The following is a 17017-nucleotide window of genomic DNA, read 5'->3' as shown; positions in this document are numbered from 1 at the left end:
TCCTCCACCCTCTTTAATGACCATTGTTAAAGGAATTTCCAATGGGCTGACGCTTAGACAAAGCAAATGAGATACCTTGGAAGAACTTTAGGCAACCATTTTCCCCAGATTTTGGCTGGGAGGTGTGTTTGTGTGCATGAGAAAGTGTGTGTGTTGGAGGGGGGTGGACTTTACAGTAAGAGATTGTGTTAACAAATAGTAGATGATGTCTGCATATCTGTTCAGTGAGTTTATCTAAACATTCCCTTTTTCTCCCCTGTCTTTTCCCCTTCCCTTCCTTCTTTCTTTTCTGCCATTTACTGTCAGGAAGGGCCATGTCTGAAGGGCCGGTTCTGTACAGCCTGGCACCAACACAGACGGACGTCAACACCAGCTCCAGCTGTGAGTCAATTTGCAATTGGGGGACTCTTTGAAGTGGTATTGGTTTATGTGCATGCAGAAGCTGCAAGAACTCTGCTGAGGGCTTTCAGAACAGGGAGAGAGTATGTTTGTTAACCCTAGCTCCCTCTGGTTAGAGTGGCATGCAAGTTTTTGATTTCTTACTAAATAGCATTAGATAAATGTAGCTTCTTCTGCAATTCACAAAGATTCTGATATGTGAGGGCCAGTTCCAGGGAATTTTACCAGCAGAATAGACTTTTTGAGCAGGATGCTGTTCAGAGGAAATTGTCCACCAAGAAAGCTTAGGACACCTCATCTGACTAGAGAAGAGGCTGGAAGTCATGTGGCAGACAAGGATCTTCATTTTCACAGTTAGAGACAAGAGCTGCAAGTCTCAGATTCATGTAGGAGTGCTGATCTGTGTTAAGGACAGGTGAAGAGACCTTGCTTCCAGTTTTGAGGTACTTGAGGTAATTTGGCTGCTGTCAATTTGATTCTCTGAAGGAGCACCTGCAAGGGGGAAGACAAGACCTTGCAGTTCTCTCTCATTATGCATTCACATACAGCTATCCAACACTTGTGATCCCAGTCCCCAGTGGCTCTGCTTTGTGTGTTGGGTGAAGTAGGAGGGGGAAAATTCATTACACAGACTAATGAAAAATGACCTCTGGTCTTCACTGTTCCTGAAAGGTACTGGTGACTTTCTTGTCCCCAGTAAGCTTTGGCCCAGCATCACAGAGAAGGTAGTTGGAGAAGGAGGTAGTGATTTAAAGGAGAAGTGGGCAACTGTAGCAGCTGCAAAATTTGAGAGGATGTGATGGCAAATGCAGAGGGCAGCAGAAGGCAAAAAAAGGAAAAGGTCTCTAATATCCCTGCACTTCAGAGTAGTTAAGTTACATCCTATGGTAGAGACTGAGACAGCACTGGTTCAAGACTGTTTGAGCTATAAAATTTGTATCTTCTCATTCATATAAAGGTAGTATAAAGCAGTTACACCCTACTGTACAGTAAAGAGATTAATGCTATTTTTTCTAGATGCATTGTCCTCAGCAGAGTTCTAACATTTTCCATGATTCTACTAAAAACTCAACCTTTGGTATATGTATGTAGATACAGCTTTTTATGAATACACTTGAATATATTAGTAAAAATCTTCCTCAGAAACTGTAAAACTGACTAATAATGTTATCATAAATTATAATGTATTCTGTTTTTATGCAGCACAGTGATCAATGGAAAATTCACAACACAGACCACTGTCTCACTGATCTGTGACTCTTAAGCAAAGAATTTCTTCAAACCATAATTTTTCATCTCAAATGCTTGAGTGAGTCATACCATGTTTGTCCTGCCTTTTAGTTTTCCTATTATTTGTTTAAGTCCCACAGTTCCTGCAGTCCGATGGTCACTTCTGTAAACTATTCTTTGGAAATGTTGATATCCTGGGCAGTGCATCAAACCAGATGGTTTATCAGCTGTATCAAGCCTGTGAGCCGTTCTGTCTGTCAGTAAGCACATGAACATGAGATCAACAGGAGACTCACTGTTAAATTGCAGCCCTCAGTTAAGGAATCTGTGCTTGAATTTCTACCAGGTGGAAGTGATGTTAAAAAATTTTAAAATCTCCCAAAGATGGGAAGCTGAGTATGGACAGAATTCAGGCTGATGCTCCACTCATCATAGAATGCCTTTAGCAGTTAATGAGTGATCCCAGACAAACTAAAACTGTGGGATTTCTACCAGGTCTAATGTGGAAAGAAAACAAACAAACAAACAAACAAACAAACAAACAAAAAACCCGCAACAGCTTCAAACAAGTACAGCCCTCTAGTTTGGGAGATAATTAGTTTCAAAGCAGGTCTTGGGTACTTTACATCTGAAATACAAAACACTATCTTATTCTTCCTTTTACCTTTCCTGGTAGTCCATCCTGTGTTTGTCTAGAGCAGCACACTGTTTTTGTCTTTTTTGGGTTTTTTTCTTACTCAAGTTGTTAGAGCACTTAATCAGACTTCAAGATGGATTGTGATTACATCTCAAGCTCCTCTTTGCACAATGATTGATTTTGCTAGTGTTTGTTGTGGTTCCTCTCTAGTCAGAACAGTCTGAGACTGGGGGGAAAATTCCAACAAGAAAAGTAACAGCCTAGTAATACCAAGCAGGTGAGATATCAATCAACCTGTTCAAAATGCTTGGCCAATGAAAGCCTTTTTTTCACCTCCATTCATTGGTTTGTAGCCTCTCTGAATCTCCTGCTTGGACACTGGACTAGCACAGCTTAGTGCTGAAACTATTGTCAAGCAATTTGTGAAGATTCACAAAAGCACCTTAAAATGTTTTTAAAGCTTTACTCTTATTATTAACAGTGCTCTCTTTTGACTGACAAGCCTTGTACAAACAAAAAGAGATAGTCTCTCTAGGTGGACAGGCCAAAGAAAAAGGAATGGGTTCCAAGCCATCCAAGTCCTGTAACAATGTATAAATCTTCCTCTAAGGTATAGGAAAAAGAACTGAGAGAGGGTATACAGTCCCCACTCTTGGACGTTCTCAAAACTTCACTATAAAAGGCTTGGAACATGCTGATTGAACCTGGAGGGGTTGGACTACATGTCTTCCAGAGTGACCTTCTGAACAGCATAATTTTTTAAATTCTACTGTCTGGTAAATTCAGTTGCTAAGTCCTGTGTATTTAAACTCCATGTAGCCGGATACTTGCTGTAGCACCTAAGCTGCAAAAAACAAACATCCTCCTTCTTTGGAATTCAGCTGTCTCCTCCAAAACAACCAGATGAATGTTCTCTTCTGGTAACATGCACTGGACAGAAGAAGAATGTGATGTGATATATATATATATATTATTATTATTATTTTCATTAAATTTAAATGAAATCTGCTATATACACAGAGTGGCTAAGAATTTAGGGCTGGAAATTGAGCTGACAATCTCAAACACATACAGAAATCTTCCTCCCTATAAGACTGACGCTGACTGAATTTTTTAAAGGGCAGAAAGGCAAAACTGTTCTTTCACAGATGTCCTGGGGATCAGAGCTAGAAGCGTCTCACTCTGACAGCAGTGTTCCTGTTGTGTAGCTAAATTGTATGGGTCAGGTCCTGGGGCTGTCAATCCAGTAAAGTCTACACCAGTGTTTATAAAAGAAGTAGATATTCTCCAAAGGCTAAATGCCAGTGACTTTGATGTGACTTTGTGATAAAGTCCTGGACTCTTTCAGTGGGAAGAAAGTATTGCTGCATTAACGTAATGACTTGTGATATCACATCTATTACTCTTTTACTGTGTGTTTTCAAACCCTGGGCTCCCATTTGGTTTTGATGGACACAATATTTTTTAATTCCAAATGATTTTTGGATATTTATTTTTCTGTAGTGATGGTAATCTAAACTGAGAGGTCATTATAAATTCCTGCTGTGCACAATAAGCTCTTAAATATTACCTGAGGCAGTGCCTGTGGCAAAAGGTAACAGCAGATGTGCTCTTATACCAGCTGACATAGATGTGAAAAACAGAATTTTTGGGGGGCACTAGCCACTGTCCACATCTGAAACAGAAGCAAGAAAATTCAAGCTACCATGTTGCTTTATGGGTTTCTTGGCTCTTGTGTTTTTCATCTTAAAATCCCTATTCAAAATCCACTGAGGCTGCTTGGGTGTCTGCTGTTTATTTTAGTGGGTTTGGGAATAAGTATTACATCAGCAATGTTAACAATTGTAATTCCATTTATAATACTTTTTGCTTTTTTCTTGCTATCTATATACTTAAAAAAGCTCAGAAGCTTTTTCTTCGGCCATTCATTAAACACCAAACTAGTTGCCTTCCCGAGACATGCCAAATTGTTTCGGAAAACTGCTAGTTCTGCTGGCAGATTTCACAGGGAAAATTTGGAAAAATAATCTATATTGCCAACAGCACTGCTGCCAACTGATTGTGTTATTACAAGAGTTAAACTCCCATCCTTTCTGTGCTCTGACTTACACACTGTGATGCTTTGATTCTGTCCACCTCCTAATCATGTCTGTCACAATACTAATTAGATGTAAAATTTTCACAGGAGCATCCTGCCCACGATTTTAACTTTAGCAAGTAATAATTGCCTAGTGTTTTCTATGGAAACATTTCATTTCATCACAGTTGGCAATTTCAAATGATTGGTTTTGTTCCAGTTAATGAGCTGCAACAGAAATGTCAGTCTGGCACATATCATGGTGGCAAGATCTGCAAGCAGCAGAAAAATAGCAGCTCCTGAGAGAGGGGAGTCAATGGTTCATGTGAAGCATCTTTTAAGGGCAGTGGGGTGGCTGAACACCAAGCATTTGCAGTTATTGTTTCCCAAAGCTTGAAGGGTTGTACATACATCAACACCTTTAGTGTGAATTTGTGAGGTGATAGGGATATAACATCACTGATCTCTTTCTGAAGTAATGACGCACACCCCTGCTGGATTCCATCCCTCAGGTTCCTCAGTTATAATACTAAAACAACACGGGAAGAAGCCTGCATTTTCAGGTGAGGGGAACAGGCAGAGGTGATTGCAGAAATCAGATAAAAGCTCATGCCAGCATTTGGTAGGAGACTGGTAAGTCAGGAGAGTCTCAGCAGTGTCAATACCACTGCAAGGTGAGCCCCAGAATGTCTATTACTTGAGATGGGGGGACAGGGAAGAAGCATTCATAAAGTTCAGAAAGAGCAGAACCTGATACCTAAACACTTCAAGGTGTTAAAACTGTGAGATGTTCTTTTTTGGTGACTGCCTCTGGATGACAGATATGAAAGATAAAAACATCCAATAATTGCTTTTATATATATGCAATATAATGTATTTCACAGATATTCTGGAATCGGTTTCATGGGGACATTCAGATAGTAGGATCTGAATTAATTTTGAAATGCATTTATTACACAGAATTAATGTGTGGGCACCTTCAGTCAGAATTAAGCTAAACTAAAATAAAGGGTTGAGTTCAAGAGTACAGTATATAAGACAGTGAAGACAAAGGGAGAATTTTCCTTCATCCAAATTTTATGAAAAGCTCATGGAGATAAGTTGCTCATGTTGACATGTCCTCAGCCACTAAAAATGAGATTTATCCAGTGATTTGATGGAGGTGTTCAGTAAGGTAGAGATTTGTCCTTAGCAGGTGTTAGACATGCAGTGTATACATGTTCAGGAGTTGGATGGAATATAGGAGAAACTACAAAGTATAAACTGCAGAGTTTTATTTTTAGAACATGGTAAAATAGCCTTTGACTTTTCCTGCTTTATGCAGATATTGTATTCATTGAGTGAATGCTCTTGCATTTGACACTTTTTTTTGTGGTAGGAAAACCAGGAAGTGATAGAAAATATAAAATGGAGTGATTTAAACATGGAGGAATATGCATTTCTGCCTAAAAATATAAGAATTCAGAGATAGAAATTAAAGATGTTTGTTTCACAACACGTGAAACTGTTGAATCCACTGCAAAGGAAAGATCATGAAGCTAAGGGTTTAGTTAAACTCAAAGCATTAGTTGCTTACATGAATTAGAAGAATAACCAGAGAATTAATAATTTAATTATGATGAAAATTCTAGGAAGGATATTAGATATTGTGCTTTGATTATTGTTCTAGTCTCTATCAAGATGAGATAACCTAGCAGACAGGCAACATGCAGTAGACAGAAAATTAACTGAGAAATGTCTGAGATTAGTGTCTATGAGACACAGGATTTAGAATTTAGATTGGGTTATATCCAAGCTATCACTTGATCTATCTTCCTTTTTTGAACTTCTCCATCCTCATTTTGTCTGAGTTAAGCCTTTCAGGTATCCAGCTGCTGATGAGTAATGTATTCTGATCATATTGATTTTGTGTGAGTCAGGAAAACTGAATTTTTAATGCCAGTTGTAGAAATGTCATGTTGAGCTAACTGTGCTTGGAGCCTGAATATTGTCATAAATAACAATGCTGAGAAAACAAGTGGAGGGGTTCAACTCCCAGCCCAGCATGAGGTCAGTGAAGAAGATGTAGAGTTTGAACTGTTCAGTACTGCCACAATAGCAGTGTCCATGTTTACTATCAAGTTGAAAAGCAACTTGCAATGCCTGTACATCTTGTAAAGAAGCAAGTTGTGGAAACTGTCAGGTGGGTTTGCTTTAAGGATCTTTAGGCATGCAAATAAAATATATATATTCAGGTCTGCTGGGACACACTGTGCAACAGACTTTCTCCTCAGTGAAAATATCAATGGACACAAGGGATCACAATGGGAGAAAATGCTAGTCTCCCTCTTTCCGTCATTAGCAGGTGAAGAAATGTGAGGGGGTTTGTATGAGAAAGAGCAAGGAACCACAGCACAGGTCATTTCACTTGTCAGACCCTTCACATGTCAACTCAGACAGTCCATAATAATGCACATAGAATTACAGAATCATAGAATGGCCTGATTGGAAGGGAACTGAAAGATCAGCTAGGTCTAACACTTACACTAGAGCTGAGAGCTCTATCCAACCTGGCCTTGAACACTTCCAGAGATGGGCCATGTATGTGGAACAGGCAAGATGTTTAGATGGCATTTTAGCTGTTGTCTCCAACATCTGGTATTACCCAATTGCACTTGTCCAATGCCTTCAAATTCAGTCTTAGCTCAACACCTCTGCATGCTTGTCCTATGAATACACAATCATTTAAAGCTGTGCAAAATCTAGGAGGCCAGTACTTGCCCCAACATCCATCATGCTTCACTGATGCCTCTCCTTTGTCATTCTTCCCATTCCTTCAACTACAATAACTGGCTGAAAAGCTAGTCAAAACTAGAGGGGTGGTTTTCAGGTAAATTAATGGATCAACAGTGAAAGAAATAGACTGTTAGTGTCTTTGCTCAGGAAAAGGCAGATATTTCAGCTCAACACTTACTAGACATTAAAGTCAAAATGAAGATGGTATTAGCAAGGCTCAAGTGTGGGGGGAAAGGCTTGTACACATGGACGGTTTAGCTGTGAAATGCAACACCACAAACCCCATCTTTTATTGTTTAGTGGTGGGATAGCAAGAACAATTCAGTTCATTGCAGGCATTACTGTGAGGCTGGTGAGGCACTGGAACAGGTTGTCCAGATAAACTGGGGATAACCCATCCCTGAAGATGCTCAAGGCTGTTTTGGATGGGCTCTGAGGAACTTGGTCTAGTGTTCTGACCCATGGTAGGGGGATTTGAATGAGATGATCTTTAAGTTCCCTTCTGTCCTAAACCATTCTGTGATCTTAAGGGTCCCTGCCAACCCAAACCATTCTGATTCTGTTACTGGGACATGTCAACACACGGAAAAGACTCAAGCCCCATGCTTGGTGATGTTTCATAGGACTACCTTCCCAACAGAATTACTTTCATTCTCTTCCCATTAGTGTTGCCAAAAAGGTACAACTTGAGGCTTTTTCTTATACTGTCATCCCTTGTTACCTAGGAGAATAGACTTTACCTCATTACAATCTCCTTTCAGGTAGCTATAGATAGAAATAAGATCTCTGAGGCTCCTTTTCTCCTGGCTAACCACCTTCAGCTCCCTTAACCACTCCTTTTATGACTTGTGCCCCAGCCCCTTCATCAGCTCCATTGCCCTTTTTGGACACACTGGAGATGAGAGGCAGATGACAAACCAGGCCATAGCTAAAGTAACAAGCTGCCATGATAATCCGGGATATATCTTTACAGAATGTTGAGACCTCAATGTAAAATGAGTGCAGTATGCTCTGTCACCCTGTCACCAGCATGAGTGACATGGAACAGTGTCTTGTTTAGAGTAGAGAGGAGAAGTCAAGTTTGCTAGGTTTATATCATGTCTTAACAGTCTTAAGACTCCAAGGATGAGCTAGGGGATAAAGCCCCAAAATTTTTTGGTCCTCTTTCCAGTTAATGCACAAGGGTTTCTGGTATGGTTACAGAGAAATAAATAACTTGTCTTCTTGCTAATGCCTTTTGTATTTGGTTTCATTTCCCTCTCTGGTACTGAAGGTTACCAGCATGTTTGTACCCAGCAGGCTTCAGTTGGCATCTGTTCTTAAATTCAGACCACATAGCTGTGTCCTCAGTTTCCATTCTTTGGAAACCTGAACATACCATGATTAGCATGATAGACAGCAAACAGATGCTTGCCAATAAAGAGGTTCTGCTTGCTTGTACTATTTGCAATTTGTGCAGTGAGGATTTAGTCACAGTGTGACTAATCATTGCAAGGGTTCAGTGAATCTCTTGGCCTTGAGCTTTTGGCATAGTTCTAATAGCCTGTGGGTTTGATTGGTGGAATTTTTGCACTCAGACCTAGCTGATCAACTCAGAACATCCCAGCCCCCAAATCACAGAATCACAGAATGGGTCAGGTGCAAAGGGACCACACTGGGTCATTTGATCCAACTTCCCTACTCAAACAGGGTCAATCTAGAGTTCATGGTGCAGGATGGAATCCAGATGATTCTTGAACATCTCCAGTGGGAGAGACTCCACAATCTCTCTTGGCACCCTGCTCAGTTACCTGCACAGTAAAGTTCTTACCCATCTTCAGATGGACCTGTGCATCATTTTCCCATTTTCTGTTGTCCTATTGCTTGGTGAACTTATAGATATGGGTGAGGTCTCCTCTCAGTTGTCCCTTCTTGAGGCTGAAGAGGCCCAGCTCCCTCTGCCTTAGAGTTAGCTGTATGCACCAACTGCTTATGCATTGGGAAATTTGTCCTTTGGGTGTGGAAAATCTTCCTTAGTGCAGAATTTAGAAAGGATTCCTCACTTTTCATTCTTTTGTACCAATTGAACTTTGGTAAGTAAAGATCAGTAGAGGTCTGTATAGCAAAACAAAATTACCTCTACAAAGAGGTGACTTGAAATTTCTTCTGTGACAGCAGGCATATGAAGGGAAAAGGCAGACATGGCTCAGATTGAATCTGGAAGCACGTGTTCAAAGCAGACTTTGTTGATATTATCAGCTGTGCACATGTCTCCAAGATGAGTTTGGCAACCTTGACTCAAGAAAACCAGGGGAATAGTGTCTCTCTTCCTGTAGCCCCAGGGCTTGCCTTTATGGCAGTCCTCACAGGGCAGTAGAGGGCACAAACTAAAACAGTCCTGTTTTCTACTCACCCTTATACTGTTGTAAATCAGAACTGATCCCCTCTATGGCAGTGTGAGACTGGTGCAAAGTGTCCTCCCAAATTTCAACATGTATTCACAGGTTTGCAGGTGCCCTTCCAACACCCCAGCTCAGCATTCAAGGCAGGACTGTGGCATAAACCACACCTCTCCTCACTCCTGCTGTGGGTGCACTGGAGACACCCACATATTTGTGTTTGTTTTCCTGACTGCTTCATTAAACCCTTAAATCCTGTATCAAGAATAAAAGCAGCTTGCAGGCAAAGCTGAAACTGGCCAGGCATGTGTTTATAACAAACACATCTGGGTTTTTTCAGTAATTCTGGATGAAGTTGGATTTTCAGCCCATGTTTATTAACACTCTTCGTTTATGTTTTTGTAAAGCCAGTGTCTTTATGAAAATGAACAGCAATAGCAACAGGATAGGGAATAAAATAAGCTGAAGAAAGCTAAGGAGGCGGTAAAGTACCCTGGTACCTGGGGCCTTCTTTCAGGGGTTTGCATATTACTGAACATGTAAAAGAGGGAAGGCAGGGAAGCTGCAAGGAGCAAGGACATATGGTATGCTGATTTTAACTCTTAGGTGTCTTGAACTTTGTATGTTTGGGTCAGAAGTGAGCAATTTCAGGGCATGTAGGGCTCTGTTCCAACAGATTTCATGGCAGCAGGCATTCTGTGCTTGGTGAGAGCATTTGCATACTGTTCTGACACAGTCCATCTCTAGTTCTTCATAGGGTGAGCTTATGATAAATATCCCTGTGCCACATAAACCATCTTAGCAAGTAACTTTGGTGGCTCATAAATCATGCTAGGTGTGGTATACCTTGTCTATGCTTCATATCTGTAACATAGAAGGCATCCAACCCTTTACTTTTGCAAGGTAAAGCTGTGAGCTTTTAAAAAGCTATGTTTGACTTTGCAGAAAGGAAATTTGAGAGTTCCTATTTAGTTCCTATAAGAACTTTAGTCAGTCAATATTATTTATTTAGTTGAATAACTTACTTGAACTCGGTTTTATTACTGGTACAGCATCTGCCTGTGTGATCATGGTAGGGCCCTTTCCACTGAAACATTCAAGTCTAGTCTAGACTAGCCTAGTTTAGTCTAGTCTATGAATGTTATAAAACGGATAGCTATACCTTTGAATGTAACAGTGTAGGCCCCTTTCTAGAAGTCTAAATTGAAATTGGAACAACCTGGTATTTCTGAAGTGTTTTGTGAAAACAAGAACAGTATGCTACAAATAATCACATAAGAGGCAAAAAACTATTTTTTCCCCCAATATATATATTATCTTTTCATTGTAAGATTATTATTTCTTGGCAATTTCACAGGCCCTGTAAACTGGCATATTTCTTTTGATCAGAAAGAAGTTAGTGGGCGAGTTTCATCATCAAAAGGACTCTCAAAAGGATGGGAGAACTTTCAGCATATGTCAGTTTCTTTCAGAACAGTAAACCTGGCCCCAAATTTTTATTTTCCATTATTTTTTTCAGAAATCTTTGTACAACCATATGCACAGAAAATGGTTTAAACATAATAAGGTTCCTTTTTATCCTACTCAAACTTCTGCTTCAGTTCCCAAGTGAAAAAACCTCTTCAACACAACCCTGGAAGCTCAACTGAAATTGGACTGTAGTGGCCTATGCCAAGAAAGTACCATTGCTTCACACTGATTACCAAGGAGAGCCATTCCTTGATAAAGCAAATGCCATCCAGCAACAGGAGCCAGAGTTCATTACAGATTGGCCCACCAGGGAATTAGTTTGATAATGATCAATATTTAACAGTCCCAACAAGGCTGAAAGTGAAAACCATTGTCCATGGCAAACAAAGAGAAGAATATCATTGTGACTTAGAATGGCTGTAACATAGATGGGTCTGCAGAGGGTTGCGAGCGGTTAAAAGTGCAGTCAACTTTTGGAAATAATGATGCTGGCACCAAAATATGCCATGCTCTCACATCTTCTCACTTCTTCCATGACATTGAAAGTCATGTCATGGAAAACGACACATTTTTGAAGCATCATATGGTTTGTGTAATTATTTTTTTTATTTCCTGCTAGTCTTGTCTGATACTCCTAAGGAGAATTTTGTTGAAATTTTTTTCAGGTTTGCTTCCAGTGGTCACAGAGCAATGATTCTTACAGAAAAACTCCAGGTGGTTTCCTTGCTTTGCCATGGATAGGACATTTTCGCACAGTCTCACAAGCCTTTGCAAGAAACCAGAGAAAACAGGCATTTGAGTTAAGAGTAATTCTAAAAAAAAAATCACTTCTCCAGCATTTTTGTTTTCTCTACTTAGGGGTCAGAATTATAAAGGTGATGAGGAATCTTTTTATTCCCATAACCAGTTCCTCTCAGAGATGACCTTGCACGCAAGTTTGCAGTCACGTTATTGAATTGCAACATATCTTTGAAATAAGAGCAAAACTCCAGTGTGAGTTTGTGCCATGGAATATTCCAAGCTATGAGGATTTGCTGTCCAGCTCCAGCTCCACAGCTGCAGAATTAAGAGCACCTCTGAAAATTCTGGCCTGTGAGTCTTGTGATACTTAAAGGTCTGCTCGCAGCTACAGGAAATCCCAGAGACTCAGCAGTTCATAGTGCAAACATTTTTGTTGGGCCAAGTGGGTGTCTGCCTCTGGTCTGGCAGGATGCAACAGCCTCTGCTATGGCTTCATCCAGCAGCTGCTGAACTGAATCAATAAGTCTGTCTAATTTGCTTCGTGAAAAATCAGTGGAAGAAGTTTTTCATCTTCCAGTCTATTACACTTCAGGAGAGAGTTTGCATTATAACTATCCTAGACCTTCTTTGCACTGTAAAATTGGACAATGTCTCCATTTTCTTTCTCAGACCACCACAAGTTCCCATCCTCTGCTTAGTCCAGGGAGGTTTTAGGAATTTACGATTTGTCCGGGTTTTCTGATTTCCATTTTGCTGTGTAATCCCTTTGCTTTTGCCCAAGGCAACATACTTCAGTAATGAGAGAGTGGCTAAGCCAGGTCAGTAGTGACAGCTAGCAAGAATCTGCACGTTGATACCGTCAAGCATCCAACAAAGTCTCTCAAGGGAGAGAGTGGATGTTAACAGTCTGTCTTTGGCTGGATATTAACACCATGCCTCTTTGTGACAGGAAACCTATCCAAGACCAGCATCTCAGGAGCTGTACCTAGCTGCCTTCATTGGTTTTGGTATAGATGTCATAATATTTTGATCAAATTTCTACTTACTGAAACAAAGGAATTTGTTTCCCTGAAGAAGAGGTTTGTGTCTATAAATACCTTATATTAGTAGTTCTATGTAATTTTAACTAAGCCCTTAATTTGTAATTTTTGATGGTAGTAAAATCCTACACTTGCAATGAGGGCTGTAAATTGGAGGAAAGAGGAAGGATATTTGTCCTGGGGAGACACAGGGACCCTTTAATCATGGTCCCACTGACAGTTTTGTGAACAAACATATATCAGCACCTTTTTAGGATCCCATTTCTGGGAATGGGAACAAGCCATTACTGCAACAGGACAAGCCTGTGCAATCACTGATAGGGACTTTGTGAACCCTCTGTGGAGTAATCCCACTGCTTTATCCTGAGTTAGGCTAATCTCTACCTGCCTAATCTAGGAATTAGTGAAGCTCTGTCATTGTCTTCCACTTCTCTAATTTAAGTAGAAAATTGAAATACAATACACACTAATTAGTGCCTATTTAAAAATACACCTGGAATGATCTTCTGGTGCCATAGAGGTTTGTATCCAGACTTGTAATTGAGGACTGGACAGGTCAAACCACAAGAAAATAGCCAAAATGTGTAAACAACTAAAAACGGACTACTGCAATGCCGTCCAGGATTCTTATCTTGTGCAGGACATAATTGTGTATTAAATTAGATGTTGAACGCTGAGACGTGGGTAGAAAATGTGGCCAGGCACTCTCTTCCTCTAGGAAGAGACTTTTCATAACCCTATGCAGTGTATATTCTGTGCATTTATTATATGGGAAGATGCTTGACTGTGCTTCTGAGTCCCTGTTTGCTCAAGCCTTCACCTCTGCCAGTCTCTGTGCATATCACATACTGCATGGCTGAGTGGAGGAATCCACTAGAGAGAGGTTACAGAAACTTGACTTCAGGGATAGGCTTGGGAGTCTAACTTCAGGTATCCAGGTTTGAACATTTAGTCAGCTTTTGCAAGGAACAAAGAAAGTAACTTGCTAAACTTTGGACAATGAGAGTTCAGATTAATCCATTTTACCATGTATTTATCCTATTACTAACTTCCATTATGAATCTGCAGATTTTATGGGAAAGTGAGTTATTGTCACTGTAATGATGCCATGTTATCATGGGCAGTTTTTAGTCTGAAAACCTGCTCCGAATGAGGTAGGAGTACTACACGACATCATAAACCACAATCTATAAAATCTTTATCGGATACATCACAATTTATCAACTTAATCCATCTTCTGTAATCAAAGACAGACTTTCAATAATGTGCATTTTTTGTAGGTCTTTTCTCTCAGTCGCCCTAAATGTTTTTACTGGAACCGTTGTGAGCAAATGCCGCTAATTTATCTACTACACTATGCAGGAAGCAAGGAAAATTAAAAAGACAAAGAATTCAAAAGGCTTGCTCTCAGTTCAGAGGATGATTTTCTCTGGCCTAAAGAGCATTGCATTGCAATTATCTGACATTATGTATTCTAGCATGGTCATTAAAAAATAAGAAAGACCCTTTTAACAATTCTCTTACTAACTAAAGGGATTCCCACAGTATCCATGACTCTTCTCAGGTCTGTAAAGCTACCAACTACACAGAAATGTTTCTGGGACTTTTAACTGAGACTTCAAAAACCCCTCAATAAGGAAAATAAGCACATGTCCCCACCTCTCAAAATAAATGCAAGCTTAGAAGACACCAGTTTTGATGAAAATCTAAAAGTAAAGCCCTTTTCATATAGCTGTTATAAAGGCATACTTCCTGTTGATTTGTGGCCTCAGTCTTGCTATAGGGGCATGTTGTGACTGCATACTAAAAGGCCTTTGTTCCATAGGTTAAAAAAGGCGTATAATTCACCTTAATGGAGAGAACATGTTTAATAGTACTGGGGGTGAATGACTTTTCTGAACTTTGGTGATTCATTGTAAAAATATGTTTATAGATGTGACATTTTTTTGTCCTGGACCTTGTACTAATTAGAGGGAGAAAATATGGTTGTGCTAATGGACTCAGCCCTTAAAAATTGTATTTAGTGTTGGATTCTGGCAAAAGCAGAATTTTTGTGTCACATCTTGCATTTATCAGTACAATTAATTCTGACCTATACCATGTTTTCATCCTAGTAAGAAGAAGAGTGTGCATTTTGACACTTCCTGTCTTTTTATTAACAGGTGCTGCATAAGTATTGTGAAATTGGCTGTTGAGAGTAACTCCCAAGAGCATGATCAGGTGATCACTGGTGGATGTTGAATGTACTGTGGCCACTGCCTCGGAAATGTGGCTGCTGATCACCCACTCACTGCCAGTTCACTGCAAACTGCCAGTGTAAGGGCAAGCAGCCACCTGAGACACACAGATCAGATTGCTGGTGCTCGCCTAGTCATGCTCAGATGCACCCCTCTGCTTGCATTTCTTCACAAGCTTGGATTTTTCAGCTTTAGGGAAGTCACAAATTCCATGCTGTAGGCTTTGTGGTGCCAGAAGAAATTCCTGCCATGAGAGAAATAGGAAGTTTCAGCAGCTCCCTCCCTGTGGCCACCCAATTTTTTGCATGGAGAAAGCTTCCCCAAAAAGAAGGACATCCTCATCAAAGAAAAGCTTAGGCATGTCTGTAACAAAAACAAAGACTGTCACAAAGGGAGACCAAAGGTCCACTGCAGTTAACCATCAGATTGTTGAGGGAATAACTTGCAATGGTTATAATCATTTTATGACATTTACAGTGCCTTGTTGTAGAAATTGTCACAGGACCAACAGAAATAGATGTTGTACCTCATGGTCTCAGGTGTAAGAAATCATCTGTGACAATGAGCTGATTCTAATTAGCATGGGTGCCAGTATGTGACTCACTAGAAACTAGCGAGCTCTCCCCAGTGTCCTTATTATCACAGGCCAGATGGTTCTGTTGGTGGACCTCTGTGGCAGGGAGCACTCAAGCCGTCCAGAGATGCAGCCAAGAAAGGAGACAACAGGAAACCCAGTACTCCCAGAAGACTCTGGGTAGGGTACACAGAGCCCACTGTGGGTTTCTTATCAGAACAGGAACCATTTAGATATTTGGAGTATATGTTTATTCGTGTGCACGTGTAGGATACCACACTGCAAATCCTAGCAATTGTGTGCATGTTTATACTTAGGCATTTGTGCTTCACTCTTTGAAAAGAAGATTTCACAAAAATGCTACCAGAAAAAGGCAACTGCAGCAGTCTTCCTGTACAAAGCAGAACCAGGTTGCTAAAAGTAAAGGAAAGGTTTCCTGCCTTCTGAGATTCAATTGCCCAGTCTAACAATACTCTGGCAGAAATGTTTTAAAGTTCTTATCTGTCACTTATCTTAAAGTTCTTGTCTGTCACACAGGTGCAGGTTTTGCATTTGCAAGAGATAGAGTATATTTGTAAATTTGACCTAGTCAGTGTTTTGCTCAGTAATGCTAGGGTCTGTGGTGAGACCCAGGGTGTGAATCCCATATTTTTAAACTGATATTTCTCTCACAAACCTGTCTTTATATCATACAAAAATCTATCCTGTTTTTTATCACCTCTCTTCCCTGTCCACGAGGGCAATATCATTCTTCAAAATGGAAGAATGGATCCATTAAAATGGATCTTTCAAGCTCTAGTGCTTCTCTTAAAAGCATTTCTAGTTTAGGCATGCATAGTTTGTGCATCATTATATGGTGGGAAATGCTGCAGCCTGATGTAAATAGGGATCTAGTTGCTATCAGAGTTCTTGATTTAAAAAGAAAAAAATAATTCTAAAATATTCACGTTGTGCCACCATGTCTACTCATACATGTAGCATAGAATTTACTTTTCTTTGGTATGGTTTGCCTTCCAGATCAGGAGGAATGTGGACAACTAACATTACAGCCCCTCACAAAACACTGCAAAGTATCGAGTTCTGGTCATCTTTGAGTGGCCAACTGCAATAGATTCAATTCAAATGGCAGCAAAAGCCATTATTTTCCACTCACAGAGAGCTCACCTGATTCTATTCAGCCTGCAAACAGAGAAGAAAAGAAGGCATTTGCCTTTGGACAGAGATGTGAGTGGACATTCACTGAAGGCATCTTGTTAGACAACTTTGTCCCAGATGTGTAATTCCATGGCAGGCATAAGTAACCAAAGACCAGCTGTGTAACATGGTTGCTGGGGCTGGCCTCTGCAGTGAATATTCAGTTGAGACAGAGCTCCAGGGAAAGTTAGCATGGTATGTAATAGTTTTGCAAACCAAGGCGGAGGAAAAAACTCCCATCAAAGAGCACGATCTTCCTCCATAG

The 17017-nt window shown here is 40.2% G+C and overlaps 1 protein-coding gene across 5 annotated transcripts in view; it reads left to right on the top strand.

The window, feature by feature from the left end:
* The first annotated feature begins 317 nt into the window (after positions 1-317).
* Positions 318-17017, top strand: part of NRG1 (neuregulin 1) — a 287293-nt gene continuing 270593 nt past the window's right edge. For all 5 annotated transcript variants that reach the window (XM_014259645.2, XM_088054496.1, XM_088054494.1 and 2 more), the window contains exon 1: positions 318-381. The gene's annotated coding sequence lies outside the window, so the exon portion shown is untranslated. The remainder of the gene's footprint in view (positions 382-17017) is intronic.

Source organism: Pseudopodoces humilis, chromosome 4 (genome assembly GCF_049639895.1).
Source record: "Pseudopodoces humilis isolate 2021_Gansu_Grassland_sample_001 chromosome 4, ASM4963989v1, whole genome shotgun sequence".
NCBI classification, from domain to species: domain Eukaryota; kingdom Metazoa; phylum Chordata; class Aves; order Passeriformes; family Paridae; genus Pseudopodoces; species Pseudopodoces humilis.
This window is presented reverse-complemented; position numbering and strand designations above follow the sequence as displayed.